Here is a 10649-nt window from a genome sequence, read left to right on the forward strand (position 1 = left end):
GCTCCTTCCTGCTGCGGACCTGGGCTAGGACTGGGTCGGACCTGGGCTAGGACTGGGAGATCTATTTTTTATCACTTCCTAAATAATAATTCTATGTTCCTGGAGTAATAATGCATTCTGTTTTACCCACATTTCCTACCCTTTTTAGCAAAAAAATTCATCCAAAAGATAATGTTGTGGAATTCTTGAAAGAATTCAAGAGGAGGCACCTTAAAGCCATTATTGCCTTCTACTTTCCTTCTTCTTTGCTGTTTCAAAAATAGATAATAATGGCTGGAGTGCCCATAGCCACCAGGAACCATGAAATTGTTCTACTAATGGAGTACAGGTCTGAGAGAGATAGAAGAAAATAACAGAAAAGACCCTGGGTACATAGTGACTTTATGGTGCCATGGTACCATTGCTGGGCTTCTCTTACTGCATTCATTTCATTGACTTTGTTTTAATTTTTGTCTTTTTGAGACAAGATCTCACTATGCAGTGTAGGCTGGGCTTGAGATCACTTTGTAGTTCAGGTTGGTTGTGAACTTGCAATTATTCTCCTACCTCAGCCTCCGGAGTGCTGGGATTATAGGCATGCAGCATCATGCCTGACCTTATGGACTTTTAAGTGCAGCATTTATTTCAGTATTATTAAGAAGAAAAAAATAGCACCAGCCTGCTTATATAGCACTTTCTTATTACATGACTGTGAGGTCATTCAGACTTTTGAAACTTTAAATTGAAAAAATATGTTTTATAAGAAATACAATGAGAGAATTAACTGTTTTTATATTTTGATCATTTTGATTTATGACATGAAGCCTATGTTTATCCTTATACAACTAGCTTTTAATTTTAATTTTTTTTAGTCTCAAAACTTAAGTTTTCTGAGTCTACCATCAAGAAATCCTTCTTTAAAAAAATCCTTTCAAAATTTAACATTTTGTTGAAGTCAACCCACCTTCAGGAGCACATATTCAAATTCATATTGTTGATGAGCTTTGACAAAAGTATACACCCATTTGACTTCTACCATTATCAAGATACACAATATTTTCTTCACTCCTCATAGCAATACCAGTCAGTTTCACTCCACCCTGCCCTTTATACAAGAACTGCTCTGCTGTCTTGGTTAAATTTATGTTTCTAGATCTTTTGTCAAGTGGGGTCATATGGTATTTACTTTCTTTGGTGCCTGGTTTCCTTCATTCAGCATATTGTTTATGACTCATCCGTGATGTTGTTTTTCTAAATCAGTAGTTTCCTTTTAATTCTGAGTAGTATTCCATAATGGAATATATGGTTATTTCACAATTTACCCTTTTGTAGGCAATGGATCAGAGTTGCTTGCAGTTTGAGTCTATGTTGAATAAAGTGCTTGTGAATATTTGTATGCACAGGGAGTAACCTTCAAAAAAGTTCTTGTAAGCACAGGCAGTTCAGTCCCCATCCCTTGTTCTAAAAATCCTCTGACTCTTGTTACTTGCGGCTTACTCTTCACCTGGTCTGTCAAATCAGGTAGTTAGAGCTAAGTCTCTGCTGAACAGAACTGTTCCCCTTCTCTGTTATTTCTTCTATTCTGCTGTGTAAACTTGATTATAAAACAATACTAGCATTTGACAGTGTCAGACAGTTGTCCTGGCCGCAGAAATATACGGGATTAAATGGTAGGAGGTTCCAAACTGGCTTTTCATTTTATAAGAGGGAGTGGGAAAAGAATTCTAGATGGGCTTTTCACTAGTGGTAAGCATTCAGGTAATCAACTTCATCAAGCTTCATTTTTTTCCAAATCTGGAAAAGAAATAAAACATTCCAGAATGTGAGAATCAAAGGAGTTATCTGTTCAGCATTTATGTGTTGAGAACTCTGTCCTAGGCTCCGGGGATAGAGCAGTAGGCAAAACAAAAGGACCTGACCTCACCGAGGGAGGTGACAGAAAAAATACATATATTAGAGTTGATAGTGATAAGTGCTATGGAGAAAAATATAGCAGGGAAAGGACACAAAAGGTTATAATTCATTCTTGGCTTAGAGTTGCTTGAAACTAGAGATTGATCTTTCTCTTTTATCTCTCATGTTATCTGACTGTCAGCTGTACTTGAAGTGCTGCGCCAGTGTTTCCAGAATGGAAGGAATGACTAAAAACCAGTGCTGAGAAGTTTATCTCGTGAAATCACCGTGATGCTGCTTACCTGGACACTTTCCCTTGCTTCTAGACAGGTAATATTTATGTCAGCAGGAACAGTGCCCTTCCATTCTCCTTGTTTTTGCTGGATCATTAAGTATCCTATTCTTACCTTTTCTTGGAACTCAGAATTCTTTAACTGTGTCTTCTAGAGTATGACATATTGTTTTCTAAAGATACATGCATTTTCAAGCCCTTGTTGAATGAGTGATATAAGAAACAATCCCACAAATGATTTATGATGTCAGGTTTTGTTTTTTTTTTTTTTACTATTTTTATTTTGAGAGGGTTCTCTCCATGTAGTATAGGCTGGCCTTGAACTTGCTTATGTAGCCCAGGCTGTCTTCGAACTCCAGGTGAAAATACCCGATACCCGAAGTCAAAGAGAAAAAGACTGATTTAGTTCACAGTTTATAGAGGTTTCAGTCTATAATCAGCTGGTTCCAAGGAAGGGTGGCACATGGCAGACAGGGAATAGTTGAAGGTGGTGGAAGACAGCAAAAGAAACAAGAGAGAGAGAGAGAGAGACAAGACTCTTTCTGTCCCTTATTTAGTATCTAGTCTACCAGGATCAGTGTGGTGCCAATCTAATCAGTGGACTGATCAGGCAATCACCTACCCTTAATTCCAGCATCCTCAATCCCAGCATTGCATTATGAATCAGTCACATATACTAGATTCAGCCACTTCTGGAAAACTATGACCGCATGAGATTTTGGGGGTACATCTAGACACAAACCCTAACAGCAATCCTCCTGCCTCAGCCTCCTGGTTGCTGGGATTACAAGTGGGTGCCACCATACCTAGCTATGTCAGTTTGTACAATAAGGAGTTTTGATACTCTACAGTAACAGGAAAACTGGCCTGCTTATGCAACAGATAATTAAAGTCATGCTTCAGAACAGTATGCAGTGTCAAGGGATAATGTGCTTAATATTTAGTGAAGTGGGATAAAATAAAACAGTATGCCATCTCATACATATAAAATACAACTGGGCTTCTAAGTGATTGCAATTTTTTTATGTTTTCAACATATTTTACATCAAGCCCATATTATTAGTCATTCCCATACTATTTTAAACAACCATAAATTTAATATAAAAGGAAAATTTTTCCTACGTGATGGCTTGATAGTGTGAAATATTTATTTAAGATCTACAAAATATGATAGAATGAAGACCCAGTCAGAAGATAAAATAGCTGAACCAGAGTACTGGAAACGATAAACCTGCAAGGGTGTAAGAACGAAGTAGGTATATATGAAAAAATACTTTGAATTGCTCGTGTAATTCTAAAGCGTAATCCTGGTGTCATTCATCATAAACACCACAAGAGCAGGGACTTGGTCTACTGCTCTATCTTTATTACCCATCGCAAAACATGTTCAATAAACATTATGGAAAAACACAAATATTTTGTTTTGCTAATAGGTAATTATTTTACAGGAGAAAGCTGTTACCATCCATTTTTTTCTTTCACTCCACAATTCCCTCAGCTTAAAATCTGAGTACCTTGTCATTCAAGGTTTAATCAATCCAGTTGTATATCTTCTTTGCGATTCCAGTAACATAATACATACAAGGATAGTACTCCTGAACTACAGATTCTGTTGTTTTCTCTTGAAATCTTAGAAATGCTAGCTGACATCTAAAATCTTTAAGTATATAAACACGTTTATTTGACTTAGACTGCTCTGAAATAAACTTTCAATACTTTCCTCATTTTTGTGTTTCTGTTCTTAAGGCTACAAGCAGTTCTATGCTAAATATCAGCAGTTTTTTCTTTTCTTTTCTTTTCTTTTTTTTTGTGTTTTGCTCCTTGAATGCCTTCAGGGCACTTTTGCATGGCTGGAGTGTTGTGGGGATCGAACTACAGCGAACTGAGGCTGCCAGCATTGTGGAAGCAGCCACTTAAAGAACTGAGCTAGGGCTGGGCCCCCGATTTTCTTATTTTCACAGCACTCCATTAGCGCACAATTTTTCATCTAGTGTTGGCAAATCAATATTTGGAAACTCTGCCATTGTCTCGTATTGAGGTGCAATTATTATTCTGGGTCATTTAAATAAAGTATTCTTTGCATTAAACACAGCTTGTCATAAAAATTACGCCAACAGTATCAGTGTACTGGGAATCTCGGGAACAAGGTGTCGGTTTTCCAATTCCAGTAATACGTTGGGGATTATGTTTTGTTGAGATCGCATTTGCCCGCGTCTCCTGCAAAGCCCTCCCGAGACCTTACGCTCGTCACCCGTCCCCGAAGGGCTGTGCAGAACTGAGACTGGAGAGCTGGGCGTGGGGCTCCGCGGGCAGGTGCGGGCGCCGGGGTGCAGCGGAGCCCCGGACGCTCCTGGATGTTGTTTTTAATCCTGAGCCGCCCCGCTAGAGCCACGCTTCCGTCGCCCATTTCAGGACCCCTCTGAGGCCGTGGAACTACGATTTCGGTTCCGAGCGCAGAACCCACCCGGCCCGGACGCGCGAGCAGACAGCTGTGCGCAGCGTCAGCGAAACTTGCGCCTTAGTGCGGGGCGCGCGGCACGGAAGCAGCCGCGCAGAGCCGCAAGTCGCCCGGCCGAGCGGTCCGCTGGCCGAGGGAAGGCGCAGGCGGCGGGGGCGGAGGACCCGTCAGCGAGCGCGCTCCGGGGGCCGCGGCGCAGCTTCGGCCCCAGAGTTCGGCGGCTCGCGCCGGCCGCTTCCAGAACGCTCCAGCCGCGGCCAGGCCCCGCCCCGCCGGGGCTTCCCCACCGCCCCTCATTTGCATGGTGCAGCCCCTCCCCCGCGGCCATTGGCCAGCGCCGGCACCGCCCCCTCCCCCGCCGCGCAGGGTTCCGTCCCGAGCAGCCCGGAGCTGCGGGCGGCGGCGGACTGTTAAACCGCGGCGGCCGGGCGGGAGCGAGGCACGCGCAGAGGAGGCGGCGGCGCCGCGGGCGGGAAGCGGGCGGGCGGCGGCGAGAGACCGTCTCAGCGGCCCCAGCACAGCCTGACCGGCAGTGCGGCGCGGCGGGGAACCAGGGCGCCCCAGCAGGCGAGTGGCCGGGGGCGGCTCCACGGCGGGCTGACGAGGTGGGTCTCGGGCGGCCGGGACCCGGCAGCGCGGGGAGGGAGAGTGAGGACCGTCACAACAGTGCCCGAGTCCTCTGGGCCGTCGGACTCTGAGCTGCGGCACTAGATCGTGGTCTAGGGTAGCGGTCGGACCGCAGCCAAATTTAAACGGCCAAATCCAACAGCCTTGGCAGGAGCTGGGAGGAGGGAGGAGAGGTGGAGGGCGGGGCGAGGGCGGGCCCAGGGCGGTCACGTGTGCGCGGGGCGGGGCTTGGCAGGCTTCCCTTTTGTTTTGTCTGGCGCGTGCGCAGAAGCGTCACACGTGGTCCCGGGTCCGCCCTTGGGCTCTGCGGCCGCGCTTCACCTCGGGCGGGTGTGGTGAGCGCTGTTTTTTGGCAGCTCGTAGGCGGAGCCTGCTGAGACGCGACCTCGTTTCTATTTTGTTTATTTCGTACTTTATTTTAGGCGGGCATTGATTTGACCTTTAGGTTTAGTTGGCATTAAACGGAATCGGAATCTAGAAGACCCTTGAGGAATGGTACTGAAATTTTCGTTGGCTGTCCCAGCCCATCCGGCTGGAAACCCCAAGAGTGTTTGGTGGCGCAGAACGGAAAGCTGCAGGCTTTGATCATTTCAGAAACCGCTGGAAAGGACGCGGCTGCTTTCCAGCCCAGACGGCGAGCACTCTGTGCTTCGGATCTCCGGGCGTCCCTCCTCTGTTCGTCCCTGTCCTCCTCCGAGCGGGACTCCGGAGGTTTCTCCCCTCCGTCTCGGAGGAAGCACTTTCAGTTTGAGATCCCCAAATTTAACAGCAGTCCTGTGCCCGCGAGGTTAAAGAAACTAGCTTCCTTCATCTTTCCTTAAACAGTTTCCATAACTTTGTGCTGAGTTGGGTCAGTAGAAAAAATTATTGTAATACTGACTGGGTCGAACAGGTTAGCCTCAAATCCCTTGTGAAATACATTTGGGAATGCTGTACAGGGCAAAACAGGCAGTGTAAAAGATCAGTATGGGAGAAAACCCTGACTTTGTGGAATGCAGACTGCTTGAGGAAGGTTTCTCCGAGAGTCAGTGGTTCCTGCCTCTTCTGATCTTTAGCCCTTAGCTCGGGCAAGTCACAACCTCTCGTCTCAGATCTGTTTCCTCTTATAAATCATTTCATAATATGGGCCTGTCTTAAGAGAGTGTTAGGAAGATCAAATGTCTTGGTAGAAGTGACTGTAATCTTTACCAACACTGCAAATTCAGAGATGACCAGATAGTACAGTTGCGTAACAAAAGTTAAGTTTTGAAAAATCCAGCTGGTGGACTAGAGCGACTAAATTATGAAATAGGATGAATGTGACTTTCTCAAAATCTGATGTAACTACTGTCTTTCATTCTCTCTGTTTTCACTTACCTAGAGCTGTGCCAAAGTCTCCCACTATTTTCTTTATAGCTTTAATCTACATAGGTTATCATTACTTCCATTCTGTAGTCTTTCTAGAGTAGTTTTTATGATGTGAAATGCTTTTTAATCAAAAGCAATTCCTGTTGATTTTTGCATTTTAATTTTGCTTGGTAATAAGGGCTTTTTTTCAAATAACAATTGCTTATCATGTTAAATCTTACTGCAAAACAATTTGGAAAACAGAAAAATACAAATAAAAACATAAGTTGTGTTCTTTATTTTCTCATATATGTGTGTTTTTCCTAAAACAGATCATATAGGATCTTCATTTGACTAAGAAAAATTTCGGTTTTATTAAGTGTATTGGAAAAAATATTTTAATAGCTGCTTAACGTTTCATTATGTACATAATCATATTTTAAGTTTTTCTATTGGGAGATTGTCGGGTTGTTTCATTAACAGTGTAAATTTCAGTATAGGCAGTGGCCTTTTACATAATTCTTTGAAATTCCCCTCTCCTCTCCTTAGATTTGTAGTTCTGTTAAATTTTTATTTTTCCTTCTCGGTCAGAGTCTATTTGTTTTTAAGGCTTTTATAACTTTACCAATTTACTTTTTAGAATGTATATAGTATAGTGTTATAAGCATGCCTTTTGTTTGTTCATCATCTAGCTTTAGCTTTAAAAGGAAAAGCCTTACTTTTATTTTCATTAATTTTTTAAAATATGTATCTGTAAGATATGTCTTATTTTCTAGCTTATTGTAAAATACTTAAGAGGAAAATGCTTCATACTAGTACTGTAGGACATACTACAAAAAACATAGTAGGTACACAATAATTCCTAATTTGTTATTAATATTTATGTTTTATAATCTATGAAAGATCAGCAATTGAGTCTTTCAGTTGTGACTGCTTTGCTAGCCATAGTATAATGTTTGATTCCCTTGCGTACTTGCTGCTTCAGGTGGGTGTCACTGATGTCATTGTAGTTGTCTAATAAAAGTTCCATCTTCCTTTTTCCAACTGCTGAATTCAAATGCTGAATGCGGTTTTGCTGCCATTTATCATAATTGAAGACTTTTGCGTTCTTTACTCATTCAACCTATCATCTAGGGAATTAAAGATTTTTCTCTGATCATTGTAATTTCACTTGTAGCCTTCTTGAACAAAAGAGATTTTCTAGTTTCTGAATTTACTTGTTTTATTGTTCAGATTAATCTTTTTTTTTTCAGATTGTTCTTGACAACTCTCCTGTTTTTACCTGTAGCATAGTTCTATCACGTGATCCTTGTATGTAGTATGCAGTACTTGCCTTTATGTCTTTAATGTATCCGTGCAGTTATCACTTTCTCATGTCTTTTTAAATTTGTCCATAATGTATCAGATGTTAGTTAAAGAGGCAGGTAACTGTCCTTCAGGTTTAGAATTAATTTATAAGCTTCAAGAAATGGGGCTCATTTGCAACACAGGTGACAGTTTGCAATTAACAACCAGTGCACTGCCTTGAAAGCATATCATCTATCCTTACAGTCTTTATTGCCTTATGGTACTATGATGGAATATTATACAAGGACCCTATATAAAAAAATAATAATCTAGTCTTATTTTCAGTATGTTAGATGTGCAAAGGCAAAGAAAGTATAGTATTTCTAAAAACATTGTTTTTTTTTCTTTTAAATCTTGTCCTGAATATGTATTTCCCTGATCTGTGATCCTCAATCTCCAATTATGTAGGTTAAAACACCCAACAAGTGTTAATAAAAATGGTAGTATACTTACAAGTAGAGAGTCTACTATGGAAATTGAAGACAATTCACAGATGAAATTTTTAGTACTTAATGTTATTTTTTCGTTCTTGAAAACACTCATTCTACATAGGTGTAGTTCATTTTATTGAAGCTTTATTAGTATTTTTAAATTGTTTATGAACTTTTTCTTTGTAAATTTGAAGCTTTCTTTCCAGCCTTATAATACAAATTCTCATGTATGTCATTTTTGATAATTTTTTAAAAAAATATTTGGTAGTAGGTTATTAACCAGCGTTTACATACATTTATAGATTGAAGTCAGAATTTATAGATTGAACAAATGTAAATTCTTGCATCCAAATTGATGTACACAGAAAAACAATGACTCGTTTATGTTCCTATGAGTCATGCACTTATATAACTGAATAGTAATAATTCTACTTGAAGTATGACCTGTTTGATGTGTTATGTGGCCACCCAAGTGGCTTTATCTTTAATTAAATTCCTTTAGTCTTCAAAGAGAATTCCTTTTTAGGCATGGTTTTTAAAGTGGAAGCAGTTCTTGCTAATAAACATCTTTGAATTTAGAAGAAGAGATTTAACTATACCCTGGTAATGCCAATTACTGCAGTGTTTTCTGCCATAATTGAAAATTCTCCTGAAAATGCACAGAGAAATTTTGAAACCACAGCACTCTATTTTGTACTTCTAGCTTCCACTATGGTAGATCCGATGTTTAGAGGAATAAAATTGTTCCAAAGTTAACTCTCCTCTTATTATTGTTGTATTAATGAGATTTTCCTTTTAAGTGTACAAGTTAGAAAATGTGAGGCCTCATAGGATGGCAGTCTTCTTTTTATTAAAAAGATTTCAATTTTTTCCTCCAGTTGTTTATACTGTGATTGGCATGGGTTTGCAGTTTGAACATTCAAGTTACAAGTGTAGAAATAATTAAGATTGCACTCTTGAGGGTTCTCTTCTGTCACTGCTATTGGTACTCTTTCTTTCTTCCTTTCTTTTTTCTTTCTGTTTTGGTTTAAGGGTAAATATGCATTGCTCTTGATAATTTTATTCTAGTTTTACTACTCTGCAATTAAAAGAATTGGGTTTTCAAGATTATAATTAAAAGTAAATTTAATGTTCAGGGTAGATTTGTATGTTTTCTCTGGACTGTATAAAATATATGGATGCATCTTCGAACACAGATACAAAATAAAGTTTTAGGCGGTGATAAATCATTCAGTCTTTAATCTTTGTTCTCAGGTGGAAGGGTGGTTCTTAGATTTTCAATTTCAACTCTGATGATAGAAAGACTAAGTTAGCAAATGTTTTTATTTTTCTTTGGAAAATATGTCAAAAATGTTTGGCCCATATGACAAATTCTGAAGGCTTGGCTATTAAGTATCTGAACCAACTCAGTAATTATTACACTGGTAATTATTATGTACATGCAGCTTTTACTATAGTTTATGATATCCAGTGGGGTAAGAGTGTATTTAATTAATGCTAAATTCGTAAATGTGAATGATTTACAAATCTTAAAAATACAGATTTCAATCTCCACCCCACCCCCCAAAAAATCAGATTAAATTCATTAATGGAAACATTCTGGAGACAAGGGCACAGCCTTTTATTTATAATAATACAACTTCAAAACAGCAAATTCCTTCCTTAATTCTCAGTGAATGCTCTTTGGATTAAATTTTTGACTAAGAATCAAAAATTGTTATATACTTAACCATGTAATCCAGACCATTGTTCTACTGGATTAGTTTGATTTTATTTATAATAATGAAATTTAATTTAACTGAAAAGAAAAATGATTTGATCTTTGTAGTGAAAAGCAGTATTTATTATTTTAAGTTGTAAACTTTGGCCTGCTTTACTGAAATTCTCTGTCTGGTTGGTATTTTTTATGAGACTCTAAGAACAATAGTTACATGTTGAGATCTGGGTTGTTTGCTGAAGGATTATTTATTTAGTGGATTGTCTATAATGGTTTCACAAAAGACTTTTTTGTTACAAGTAAAATTTTTAGGTTACTGTAGTACTGAGAATTTTTTTTAAATTAATGTAAGTTGAAAATTCTTTGTAAAAACATAAATTCATACCAAGAAGTATACTTTATTATTTTAAAGAGAAAACCTCCAAAATTTCAAAACAATAGGAGGATGACAATGGTTAATACTTTGGGTATTGTTATGTTTAAATTAGTTACTCAAGGGCTGGGGAGATAGCTCAGTGGAATAAATGCTTGCCTGGCTAATGCAAGGTCCTGAGTTTGATCCCTGGTACCACACACAAA

At 39.5% G+C, this 10649-nt stretch overlaps 1 protein-coding gene across 5 annotated transcripts in view; it reads left to right on the plus strand.

Moving 5' to 3' along the window:
• The first annotated feature begins 5004 nt into the window (after positions 1–5004).
• Positions 5005–10649, plus strand: part of Kansl1l (KAT8 regulatory NSL complex subunit 1 like) — a 129940-nt gene continuing 124295 nt past the window's right edge. For 2 of the 5 annotated variants that reach the window (XM_023710047.1, XM_023710048.1), the window contains exon 1: positions 5005–5227. The gene's annotated coding sequence lies outside the window, so the exon portion shown is untranslated. The other 3 variants (XM_004626713.2, XM_023710050.1, XM_023710049.1) reach the window with 3 other exon arrangements.

The sequence above is a fragment of the Octodon degus genome, unplaced genomic scaffold, assembly GCF_000260255.1.
Source record: "Octodon degus isolate 3935 unplaced genomic scaffold, OctDeg1.0 scaffold00016, whole genome shotgun sequence".
NCBI lineage: Eukaryota > Metazoa > Chordata > Mammalia > Rodentia > Octodontidae > Octodon > Octodon degus.